Genomic DNA, 13,450 nt, shown 5'->3' with positions numbered 1-13,450 from the left:
ATAATTGTTTGTGTTTGTATTACATCTCAAGGATAATTTTCACCGACAGAATTTATTTAAAAAAGAGCACGAATGGGAAAACATAACCTTTAAAAGAAAAATGAACTTATGTGATCTTTGACCTTGTACTTTGACATTTCTATGACCTTCAAAAGGTCACAGCCACCTTGAATGTTTCCCAGTTTTCATGAAGTTAACATTGGACATTGCTGTCGGGCAGTAACAAAACATGCCATCAAAGGCGATTTCTAGCCACCAGTTGTTGGGAAAACAGGCAGACTATAATAGTTATGCACATTTTGTTATCCTTACTTGCAGAAAAACATTTGGTTCTGTCTGGTATCAATTGTGACAACAACATTGTCTGTATGATAATTAAAAATTTAATGCATATACATTGTATGTTTCCACTCTTGTCAAATATTTTTTTCAGAGCGTATCTTACAGACCTTATCTAATCCAATATACATTTTTTTTCAAACATTAAATGCTGACTGGTTACAAATGCGTAGGAGTGATCTTGCGAAAACTTAGATGTTTTTCCAGTTACGTTTTTCTAAGGAAAGCAAATAATAGTAGTCTTATTTTGAACAAGGACAATTCTGTGATGTCACTACATTTTTTCGGAGAGGTTTCTTTTTCCTAAGATATTTTCAGTAATGAACTCCATTGTGATACAAGTATTTCTTTTTCAAGACATTAATGTGTAGAAATTGTAGAACAGCTACGAGTATGTAAATTAAATGCAAATTGGATAGCTTCGAAATTCAAAAGAAGCGCAATAAATCTTAACCTTTACCGTTCACTAAAAACTGGCTTACTCTTTAGAGCATGTAATCGGGACAAATACTTTTGGCACCCTGTTTATTTCAACCATATGTAAAATCCGTTCTCGTGATTATTTGCATAATTCTACTATATGTTAATTATACAGAGAAGTAAAGCGAAAGGAAGAAAATCGTGTTAAGACTCGGTGTCGCGACTCAAACAATAACTAGAATAAAGATATCTTTTGACTCAGAATCTATACTTTCTAGGTTGTATTTGCATAATGTTTTGCCTAAATATAAGGTCACCAGCATAAAACAGAGAGTCGTATTCAGGTTTTTACCGAGGAATACAGTATGAAAAATTAGAAGGAAGGGTAAATTTCTTGAAAGTATTGAAAGCAGCAACCAGAGCTACAAATCGCATAGTAGGCCGCAAATATGAACAGTAGAGGAAAGATATAGTAGATGGGTTGATTCAAATATCTATCAACAAGTACATTTAAAGAATGTGGCTTTCCCTTTTGAATATTCATCCTTGCTCCACATCCGTCCCTTTATCTACCCTTACCTCTTCCCGTCCCCTTTTTCGGTATTTTGCATATAATTAAAATGTACTTGATGGATATTTGAAGCAACCCGTCTACAATATTTTTCCGTTACAGCATTTTTTTGTTGTGGGCCGACTTTGCGATGCATGGCTCTATGGCTGTGTTTTGGATGCTCTGTGCTTCCGGGAAATCTACTCTTACCTTTTATCTTTAATAATATGAAAGGTATAAAATTGTGGTTTGAGTAAAGAAAATGGGCAGGGGATTGGGGGGGGGGGGGGGGGGGGAAAAATAAGGATAAATACTCATAAGCTTTTAAAACCTGATACAGCATTTTAATTATATAGCGATCGCTGTCTATGTCATTACGCTCAATGTATTTCTGTTGAATAAGGATCAAATACTTCGGATGTCTAGTTACCTCCCTAAGAACTCTCAATAATGATCTGTTATAGTCATATTTATTAATAAAACCTTTATTTGCTATTCTGAAAACATGGTAACCAAATGTCTTTACATGAATCGAGCAACTACAACATAAAGTTTTGTAAAATGTTTTATCTATTTCTTTATATGTAACATACAGTGGATAAATACAGCCGAGTGTTGGCTTTGGTTCAATTTATGAAGGGAAATGTCATTTTAATAGATTGGTATTTTTTGCCAAATATATTTTCTATTTTCTATCTATATGCATTTAATATACATCTTAAAATTTGTGTCTAGAGATCATAGACATGGTTTACCTACAAAACTCTTATATATCTTATTATATGCTTCAACCGAAATTAACCGTAACGTATCAAATTTGATTATCAATTTACGCGCAATTTACCAGCGTCTTATTCTGTAAAAATACTCCAAACTAGTAGGTGTGTTGCTAGATAGAACTCACTGGATAATGCCACTAGTCACGGAGAACTTTGAAATAAAATTCGTAGATTGTTCTCAACCTGTCTAAGAAACTGCGATAGAGAGTGAACGCATATATTGGATACTACTTGAGCATTGCGGTCACTCAAAATTCTCAAAGACTGTGAATTTATTTACACTACGTGGATTGTGGAAATTTTCTTATACTAATACCTGGATCAAGGTAAGCTGTTTTTTTTCATTATTGCAAGCGGTATGAAATACGTGCACACAAATAGATGCATCAGTATAAAGATGCAAATTGTCGTCCAGTAGTTCTTATATTAATAAAAGTGGATTCATTGATAATAGCGAATACAAATCTTCAAGATTAATGCTTCTTTTATATATATATATATATTTTTATTTTTAATTTCATTATTCTGCCAAAAAAAACAACTTCAGACACACTAACCAAAATGGATCGAAATAAGTATACAGTTTGCATGTGAAAAAGAACGTTATAAATCTTTTGTCTAAATTTAATATTTGATGAAGATATTATTATAGTATTAAGAGTGTTTAATAAATTGTGTTTAATAAATTGAATAGTCAAAAAGATTAAATCAAGAAGAGTTATATATTTATATATAACAATGTCATTTCGCTAATACATTTTGTGTCCTTAGTTGGTTAATTATATTGAGCTTGACAATTATTTAGCAAAAACTTATTTGTCAGAATTCCTTTTGTGTTGGCAATGTCTACAGAATTGTTTCTGTCTTGGCATTGCTTAAATATTACCTGGAACTCTTGATTGATATGTATGGAGGCATTTAAGATTTGTGCAGGGCTTTTGTGCAGTTAAATCCATATTATTCATAAATAAATAATTCTGGATTTGATGGTTGCCATATCCTACAAAATAAAATCATAACGACGAAAGAAATTAAATAATGTTACCATGTGTGTAAAATCTAAGACGTCGTGTGAAAAGACAAACCGGTTTTGTCTAAAATCATCATAATGCATGTAAACATGAAATTAATTGACTTTACAGTAAAACATATTCGTCTAGCATAATCTAACCATTCTAAGTTTGTTTTTATCTCTTTGTTCATATCTTTAATAATAATATGATAATATATGAAATATGATAGTTAACATTACTTTTACTACGCTTTTATGGCATTGTCATTAAAACTGAGGGCTCAAAAGCCCCGCTTGTTTATTTACAAATACAGCTGAAACTCGAATTCCAAGGGATCAAGCGTTTGAGTTCGCGACAACCGAAATTCGACTTAGAATGGTATTTTGTGCACGTGTTTTCGAGACGTGACTTGAAAATATCTTCGAGATAGCCGGAATTTTTAGCTAAGCGAGTTTGAGATATCGAGTTTCAACTGTAAATAATAACGGACAAAACCTGTATTTCTGGACAGAATGATATCCAAATGTGACTGCTTTGATTAGGGAAATAGCGATAGTAGATATTTAACCCTAACAAATCTCAGTCATAATTAGTTTTAAATATACAACTGTCCAGATGAAATATGTTTTAAAAAAGGATTACATAATCTATTGTAAATTTAGCCAATCAGTGACATAAGAGTTTGATTTGCTTCATATTTACACAAATAAATTAGCTCCATGCTTTCAGATCTTCTTTCACAATTAGTTCCATATGACGTGATTGCTTTGATTTTGATTTTAAAGCATTAGCTCTCTTTTCTGTTAAGTATCAAGTCATTCTACATTAAAATATCAAAGAAATGAATTTCCTACAGCTCCAGTACATCAGTTAATGGAGGGTTTTCACTTTTTCGGATCGAACTTTTCATAATTATTACTATTAATCATGTGACCGCACGTCTTTTATATTTAATCTGCCCTGAAAAAGAATTGTACGACTCTACAAAAATGTTTTCTCGTATGAAGGCTCATGACATAATGAGTTTTCATAATTATGTCATTGTATGTTATCAATCCTCTTCCGCTGAACAAAAATCGATGTCTCGTGATAATCAAGCAAACAGTCCTTTGGGGGCAAACTTCCGAACTTCAGTGATTTAAAAAAAAGGATCTTAACGAAGAAAGGCACACGGCTACTGCTGAATGCGTGCGTACGTTTTTGATTTAAGTTTACACTGTCCTCTACAATATGCCTTTATTACATGCTTTTCAGTGAACAACTGGAAATATTAGAGTACAATATATCTGGGGTTTTTTCTCCGTGACAAATATCAAATACTGATATCACTGGTAAGAAAGTAGTAAAAAAAGGGCAAATAGTCAAAACATGAAATATAAAGAAAATTGGTTTATTTTACGAAATATATTTCACTTATGAACACCATAATTTACATTCTCACGAGTGGCGCAGCAATTATTGCCTATTGGTCCGTGGGCCAAGGCCAAAAATTTTGAAAATCGTAACCCAGAAATTAGGCAAAGGTTGAGCTATACCATGATGTTATACTATCATTCAGGAAACTTTGAAGGGTGGATGTCGGTCTGAGCGACATGTCAGTAAAATTTAATGACGATTTTAAAAACGTTTATGTCTAATAAATACGATTTAGCATTGCATAGGGATATCGCTGATTTGGATGGTAAAAGAGACATTTATGCGACATTTCTTATAACAAATCTTATCATTTAATGCCTGAAATAATCAATAATTTACTTTTGTTGTCAAAGAATGCTACGATATGTATTATATACTGAATAAAATGTAAAAAGTAGGGGTTGATGTACCCCACCCACCACATTAGTACATATATTTATGCGGGAAATCTTTAGAACTTTTAATCCTTTATAAAGGAACAGAATCCTAATGTTTACAGTAAAGAAAACGAAATGAATGAATAATTAACTAAAATTTCAGACACCTTTACACTTTAATGTCAGTTGGCTAAACCTATGGTTTATGTTTTATTTCTGGCCGAATTGCATACTGACAGACCTATTCTTTGCTAGTGCAGTAGAAATGATGAAAGTATTGCAAAAACTAAAACGACCGCAAAAGTTTTATGGAAGTTCCCTATGGAGAACATCAAAATGGAAGCAGATCCAGCAATATAAGTCTTTATTCAAGATGACAGCTATTTCAAATTAATCCAAAATTATTATACATATGAGTTAATGCAACAAAAGTTTTTTATATTTTGATGACTTTAGTTCTCTTCTATGCTAGCTTAGGTCTTCTTAGTAGTCATTTTGTACGTAGTTATTAAATCACCCAAAATTTATGTTTGTTAAACTACCAACAAATTAGGTTATTTAGTTACGCAGACTATACAAATTAAGACGGCCACCACTTTTAAAATTTCCAAATAACTGCTTTAAATTTGATCAAACATGCACATATGAAAGAGGCGTAGCTCTTTAAAAGTCAAAACTATAACACGAATCACTTGATATTGATTGAAACATGTTAGAGAGGATTTTACCGCTCACAAAATGACCACCTGAAATCGGCTACATGTACAAATATTGATAAGCTACTACTGTTTAGATATTCAGTATTATAAAACAAACCAAATAAGTTTCCAAGGATTGAAGTTTGCTTATCCAGATCAATCTAATAAAGATACTGTCCTGTCATTTTCAAACTGGTCGCCAAAAGTAAGTTTGCAAACATACATATGGATAAGATTTAAGTAATCATTGCTGTAATAGAAGTTAAAATAATTTCAATTGAAAACTACGTTACCAATATGAACTACTTCTATTGTTTTAATCAAGATGGCACCATTTTCAAAATGCGTACCATAAAAGACATCACAGTAATATGATTTAAATACTGCTTTTATTTCTGTTAAATCTAAACATGTTACTCTCAATTTTCATTCAAAGGATTTTGAATGCAGTTAAAATGTAATACTAATTTGTATCAGAATGGCTGCCTGATAGATGTTACATATACAGTGTATCCTAGTAGAATAATGAGAAATGGAGAATGGAACATATAATGAAATTGTCACTTTCTTCTGAGGTAGTGAAAAAGATCATTGTACAAACACTTATGTCTTTTTAAACATTTAAAAGGATTTATAATGTTCAATTGAAAACTACGTTACCAATATGAACTACTTCTATTGTTTTATTCCAGATGGTGCCATTTTCAAAATGCATACCATAAAAGACATAATAGTAATATGATTTAAATACTGCTTTTATTTCTTTTAAAACTAAACATGTTACTCTCAATTTTCATTCAAAGGATTTTGAATGTAGCTAAAATGTAATATTAATTTGTATCAGAATGGCTGCCTGATAGATGTTACATATACAGTGTATCCTAGAAATGAGCATATACAGTTCTAAACCTATCAAAGCAATTTAAGATGCATATATATTGATGTACCTTTAGGTTGTGCTTTAAAGTTTTATCTGTTTTGTTTGAAATAGAAATTGTCAGATATATCATACATCATTCAACAAAATCCTTTCAATGCGTATTCCTCTGAAATAGTGCAAAGCTGTTATGAATATATCTGTAGTCATGCATTTGCTTGACATAATGAACAGGTAGTACAGAGCTTCGCAGTATAAATTGAGCAAATCCTGGAATAAAAAAGTCGTGTATCGTATCTGTTTTTTTTTTTTCGTTTTTTTTATTTGGTTGTATGAGCAATAATTTTTGGTATTGTTGTAATTAATATTTAAAGTAACGTATGTTTCAATCCCTTTTAGGATGTAGCTTAATGATTTTACTACGGAATAAAGCACTTAACTAAAAAGAGTTTTTACAGATATGTCATGAAGATATCAATATACCACTGGCGTTTTCCAAGCAAATAGTACAGACTCTGTAAGAAAGTACATATGCATTTATACGTGTATGATGAACTTATTCTGATACTGATACCGAAAAGTGACTCCCCGCAACCTCTCATATCAAAATTTAGAGTATATTTCTGTCATATGGTGTACATAGGTGTTATAATGTGTCCTCTTGTGTAATTCTGAAACATACGTTACCGAAATTAGATTAAGGTAGTTACTAAAATTAATGGTTGAAACGCAGTTACATACCAAGGTAATCTAAATGTAACAGTTGAAATACACCAATTTTTGAACGAACTAGTTTCTTTGTATTTGTTAATAGTTTTGAAAATAGAATATTGAATTTTAGTAAGAACGCAGAACTGACAATAATGATACCACAACCAGGATATGAACAAGGAGTCTTATCTATGTTTCCGTTAACGGAATGTAATATGAATTCGTAGTTCAGTAATTCCGTCCCACATTTTAAGTGATATTTGAAAATCATCATGGTCAGAAACAGAACTATTTTAAAAAGCATGTTTTACAAAAAGTGTCATTTGTTTCACTACATGTACCCATGGTGTACTGTATATGTATGATGCTCCATAAGTTCAAAATGTGCCGTGTTTATTTACTTCAGCAATTACATCAGCAACTTTGAACACATAATGCATATAAACCGATAATTTCAGAGAAGAATACAATCTTACCTTCCGTGAATATCAAAACAACGCATTAAAATATAAAATCCTCTGTCTTGAAACCGCCTAAGTCCATCGAAACCCCAAAACTATAATAGCTTTAATGTTACTTAATGTAGCTTTAATATAACTTAATGTTCTGTGTAATCTTGGTAACGTATGTTTCATAATATATTATTCATTTCATCTTTGTAATGCTGTAAAAACTGACTGAGTTGGTGCTTTGCGATGTCAGTAAGCATGATTTATGTATTAGCCTAAAATAATTATATACGAAATATAAAATTGAATAGGTGACCTTTAAAACCTAGGTAGGAGAGGTGGTCTAGTGGATAAGGTGCCGGCCGCTCTATCCAGTTGTTCTGGTTTCGAGCCTCACTAGGATCACGACCATGACCTCTCATATGGCACCAGTATTGGTTTCTCCAGGAAGCGGACTCAAAGATGGTTTCAAAAGGCTTGAAGCTTTCATTACAATCGAGCTATAACAAATTAGTATAAACTAAAACCTAGGTAACGTACATTTGATTCTTAGATACCCTCACGTTATTTTGAATGAAAGACAAAAATATTCAGACTGCGTACAAACTGTAACCAAGTCTATTGTTAATAATCAATATGCTATCTTTTGAAGCAGAATCCATAAAATGCTATTAAATATATGCTATCTTTATGCTATCATTTTAAAGTATCTTTATCAAATAAAGGTCAAAATTATACATGTAAGCTTACTTTGACATCTAAAATAGAAGAAAGTTATTGGTACCCAAAACCTTTCTGAATGAAACACAAATAGGCTTGATTTATTGAGAAACAGCATGTGATTTATATGTATTACATTTGCATGCACGTTGTCTATAACCTAAAGTGATTGCAATATTTTATATTTTCTCATGAAAATATATAAAATTGTGAATCTTAACACAATTACTTGATGATGTCTTATTAAAAAATATAGTAATTTTGATAAATTTATGAGTTATTTAAAATGGAAAAAATGTAGCTCGGGTGGGTGGGGTATTTTGACCCCTAAATTTTGGTAGAAATCGTCAAAATTTGGAAAACATTGTTACAGTGAAGCTTTAATTGATTTAGAACAGTTACATAAGCAAAACTCTAATATCTGAAAGTCAGTATTGAAACAATCTGTTAAGAATTCGTGTGTAGCCAACAATACTTTCAAAGAGAGAGAATTCCGCATTTTTCATACACAAGGTTTACTAAAATGAGTATAATTTTTATTTGACATACGGCAGAAAGCGACATCCGGTCTTAAACAATCCCGGAATGAATGTATTAATGGCTGAAGTGGATGAACCTTTGCCTAATTTCTGGGTTACGAAATCGAAAAACTAGAGGACTTTCAGAAACTGGCCCACAGACCATATGGTGTTCACTCGGTAAATATATTTTGATCTAACCTTTCCAAGAATGTGTAAATATCTTTATGTTTTCATGTGAAAGTGTTACCTATCAGTTCAGACGTCTGACCAATATGTGCAACTGACTTTGTTCTAAGAGTTTCTACTGCTGTAAATTTCTTGAAATGCGAATTAAAATGAATAGACGGGAATCAGTTTCTTCGTGCATATTTCTTTTGTTCAAAAATATTTTTATTATTAGTCAGCACTTTTTTCCATTAATTCTTTCTACGTATGGTTTAGCATGACCCTGTACAATGACTTTCATCCATAAGCAATTACATATACGGAACCGACCACGTCCAAGTGCATATCGCTAATTTTCTGCAATGCTACAAGTGATATTCCTTTGGCGCATTCAAGCTATTGGTAAACGCATTATGCTGGCTGTTTTATTTCATAACTTTAGTGCGGCAATGTCCCCTCGAAACATAAAAGTATTTGTTTCTCTTTTATCGCCGCGAACTGAACTAATAACATTCATTCTTTTGTTTCGCAAGGGGCATTTATTATCTTTTTCAGTTCAAAAGATGCTGAGTTTTGACTGTACATGAATAAATCAAAATATAATATTACAGTAAACAAGTTACATCACCACGACCATAACTGAAAGTTTATAAACTCTTCTACGTATTGAAATAATTTATAAAACAAATCGATTTATTTTGTGAATATTTGATAATAACTTTATTGTCGTAAAAACTGATTTTGTTAGAAAGTGTCTGAGTGATATTGCTCTTTAAAATAATTAGGGAAAACTGCAATGTGGTCGGTATATGATTGCATAATAACATAAATAACATTTCATTTTTTCAGTTACTTTCTTTTGTTCATGGTTGTATTTAAACTGTCGTCGTTTCATGTTTGTCTGTGTCTGTGAGTTACTTCTGTTTTTTTTTTACTTTTTACTTGTAATGTTTATATTTTATATCTTTAAATTACATATCTCATATCTGGAATACATGTAAACATGTACCACTATTTCCACATTGAGTATTATAAGGGCGGCAGCATGCTTTGCGAGTGGCTTTTCCTTTTGGATTTGAACTACATAATGGTTAATTTCGCTTAAATACTGATATGGATTTTCGAAACAGCGTATATCCCGTACCCTGTCCCCAACAAGCTGTGTAACGATTTTATCTTGCCGACTACCCTTTACTTACATGCTATAATCGACACATTTTGTAAATTAACAAAGGTCAATGCTACTTACAATGCAGACTGGAATCCTGCAATCATTTGTTCGGTCATCATGTTTTGTTTATAGTTGATTAACACCAGCCATAAAATGCACAATGACCTGTATTTTGATTAAATCACAAAACACAAAAGCTCATTTACACAGGTTATGAACTGGTTTATATCAGAAACACAAAACAGCTTTCTGTTCCATCCTTTCGAAAATCACCGGATTTCACGATGTCAGAAATATCTTGAAAATTCGGCTTTCATCCCGTTTCCTGTTAAATCCTTTATCTTGCACGTAGATGAAATGATCCTACAACAAACTGCTGAGTAACAAATATGTCAGTTCCTTTGTTTTACGATTTTCAACATCCGTGTTTCCCTTTCAGAGTTATTCCGCTTTTACGGCTAACGTTTGTCAAACTTCACGAGCCTAAACTAAGTAAAATGAAAACGGCAAGAAAACACTAAATTTACTCTCGGAAACGATATCTATCGCTGGAGTTAATTAATAATCAGACTTGATTCAAGTACATCAGCGATGCGGCAGCCATTTTGTTTTAATCAAAGTTCATATCTGAAATGTACTTGCAGGATATGGAATATATCCTGTCTCTACGTGACGTCTGTTGACCAACAGAAATGCAAGAATCTTGCAGGAGGCGAGATAAATGAAATTTACGTGTACCTTATTTCCATTCCTTAGACATCTTGTATGCTGTGTCAAGTGTTTGGTGTTTTAGGTTTTGTTGTCCATCTGATAACGGGTACCAGCGCAAGTAGTGGTAAATTTGCCTATTTAAGAAACAACTTATAACAAAACAGTGTTTTTAACGTTAACATTATTTATACACGATGGGAGTTTATACGTCGAGTGAATTATTTCGTACGACGTATAATCGCCGGAGTGTATAAATGGTGTTAAAAGACTGTTTTGCTATAAATTATTCTAATACGTCATTAATTGTAATTAATTCAAATGTGATAGAACTCTTTCTTCGCGAATGGTTGGTCGTCACACTTCTGTGTTTATACACGCCAGGACCGGAAATGGTAATACATCTTGCGGAATAGTTCAATTAGAGCGCAAATGATGGCGAATTATTCGGCACAGCGAATTGCCAACCCAGTGTGTGTGTAAGTTGATCGAAACAGTTGTGCTATGTGACATTTCGTTTTAAACACGTTTTTATGTAAAATTTGAAAGCGCTATTTCTGGATGCGTATATGGCCCTAAATGTCACGTCGACGTGACGTTAACGTAATATCGTTGTGATGACTTAAGCACGTCTGGTCATATTAGAATTCGAGTTTAGATCGGTATCTCTGAAATAAATGATTTTAAATGGATTCATAGAAATTGTATTTCGCATTGTTTTAAATTGGAATGGACGCTTTTATTGTGGCAAAGTTTCGCCATTCTCTTAACAGTCAGATCATAATGTAATTATGTAAATCGAGAAGATGGAACTGACATTTCCAATATGAAATGATTGCAATATTTTGCATCGGACTGACAGGAATATGTCAATACGGACAATAAATGCATATTTGCATGAATCACTCATTTCAACTGATAGTAAATAGAATATCTGGAAACATTAAAGTTTATAGATCTAATATAGTATGTACTTATATTTTTAGGTCTAAAGGAAGTAGTTTTAAGACCATTTCAATTGTTCACAATTTATACATGAATTTGAGTTTGATACCAGTGTATAAGTTTGATACCAGTATAAGTTTAATGCCAATATATTGTAAGTAATAACAACCGCTAATAAGCACTGACATTGTAACTTCCCAGACAAATGACAAAAACTTTAAACTGACCTACATATAAATAAGCTTTCATAAAATTTAACACTAACAAAAATGTCACAGGCAGATAATACCAAGTAAGAAAGGAGAACAAAATGATTAGTTTAGTGCTATTAGTATTTTCTTTTATATTTGTACTTTAAGCAAAAACACTGAAATGTATGACTATTAACGGAAACATGTATTTGCGTGTGTCATGGTATCAGCCAGTTTTAAATTGAAACTGCACAAGAAGTGATTAACATAGTTACGTGCGTTTATCACATGTTTGACGTCGCGGGAATGAAATAAAGCCATTACATAATTTTGATTATTACATACCCATTTAATAACTCTGTTAACTTTCAATGGAACATGAAACGTCAAAAATTTTCCATACTGACGTTCAAATTTCATATCGGGTGTGTGACGTCATTTGTGACGTCAGTTTCTTGTATGTTGTCGCGTTTAAAAGTTCTTTAACGACATTTTCAACTTTTTTTGTGGCGTAATAACAAATTGTTATCATTTATATAATAATTTTAAGTTTTGATGCGTATATAATAAAAATATTATTAGATTTGCATCAAGAAATATGCACTCGTTCTTGCGCGGAATAATATTGCGCTCCTAAAGACGCGCTATATTTTCGCTACAGAACTTGTGCATATTTCTCCATACACATCTAACAACCTATGATAATACACTATAGTGTAATAAAGCTTTGACGTCGACGTCGTTTAAAGTATCGGAGACGTTTGTCAAATTAAATTGTTTATAATAGTTAAAGAAAATAGAATTTTTTATGTTTCGACTGGAAGAGCTTACATGTGATAAAAAGAATATTACATTTGTGACTTTCCACATTGGATTTATTAAGCTCGTTGAATAAAACTATTAAAATGCTCGGCAATATGTTTCGCTATTACGTTATTTGAAATTGTTTTCAAAAAGGGATGATAGAAAGACCAGGCGGATACAACGTGCAAGTGATTTGACTAAAAGCTGATTCGTGTCTGATAGTATTATTAAACCCCGTGTGTAATACAGATTCGCCAGTATTGTAATAAAGATATACTGAATAGCTCCAGTAACGATTAAAATCATAATTGTTTTGTTAATTATTTGTTTATAAAGTCGCTGTCATTTATTTAGTTTTCGCCATAAAAATATTAGTTTATTTTGTCTTGTTTTCGGTAATTAATATCTCGATATTGCCATGATTTGGAATATTTCATCAACACAAAAGAAAATCTTATTAAATCTTTTTGTTTCTAAATGCATCTTTATATGAATCTGCATACTGCATAGAACGGTCTGCCTTTCTGACTACATATATATAATTATGCATATTCTCTGTGCCTTTTAAATAGACTTAAAAAAACATTATTGACTTT

General features: G+C 31.9%; 1 protein-coding gene across 1 annotated transcript in view; it reads left to right on the top strand.

Moving 5' to 3' along the window:
- The first annotated feature begins 2,205 nt into the window (after window positions 1-2,205).
- LOC123547618 (octopamine receptor 1-like) overlaps window positions 2,206-13,450 on the top strand; it is a 226,450-nt gene continuing 215,205 nt past the window's right edge. Inside the window, exon 1 of the mRNA XM_045334871.2 lies at window positions 2,206-2,414. The gene's annotated coding sequence lies outside the window, so the exon portion shown is untranslated. The remainder of the gene's footprint in view (window positions 2,415-13,450) is intronic.

The sequence above is a fragment of the Mercenaria mercenaria genome, chromosome 9 (genome assembly GCF_021730395.1).
Source record: "Mercenaria mercenaria strain notata chromosome 9, MADL_Memer_1, whole genome shotgun sequence".
Classification (NCBI taxonomy): domain Eukaryota; kingdom Metazoa; phylum Mollusca; class Bivalvia; order Venerida; family Veneridae; genus Mercenaria; species Mercenaria mercenaria.
This window is presented reverse-complemented; position numbering and strand designations above follow the sequence as displayed.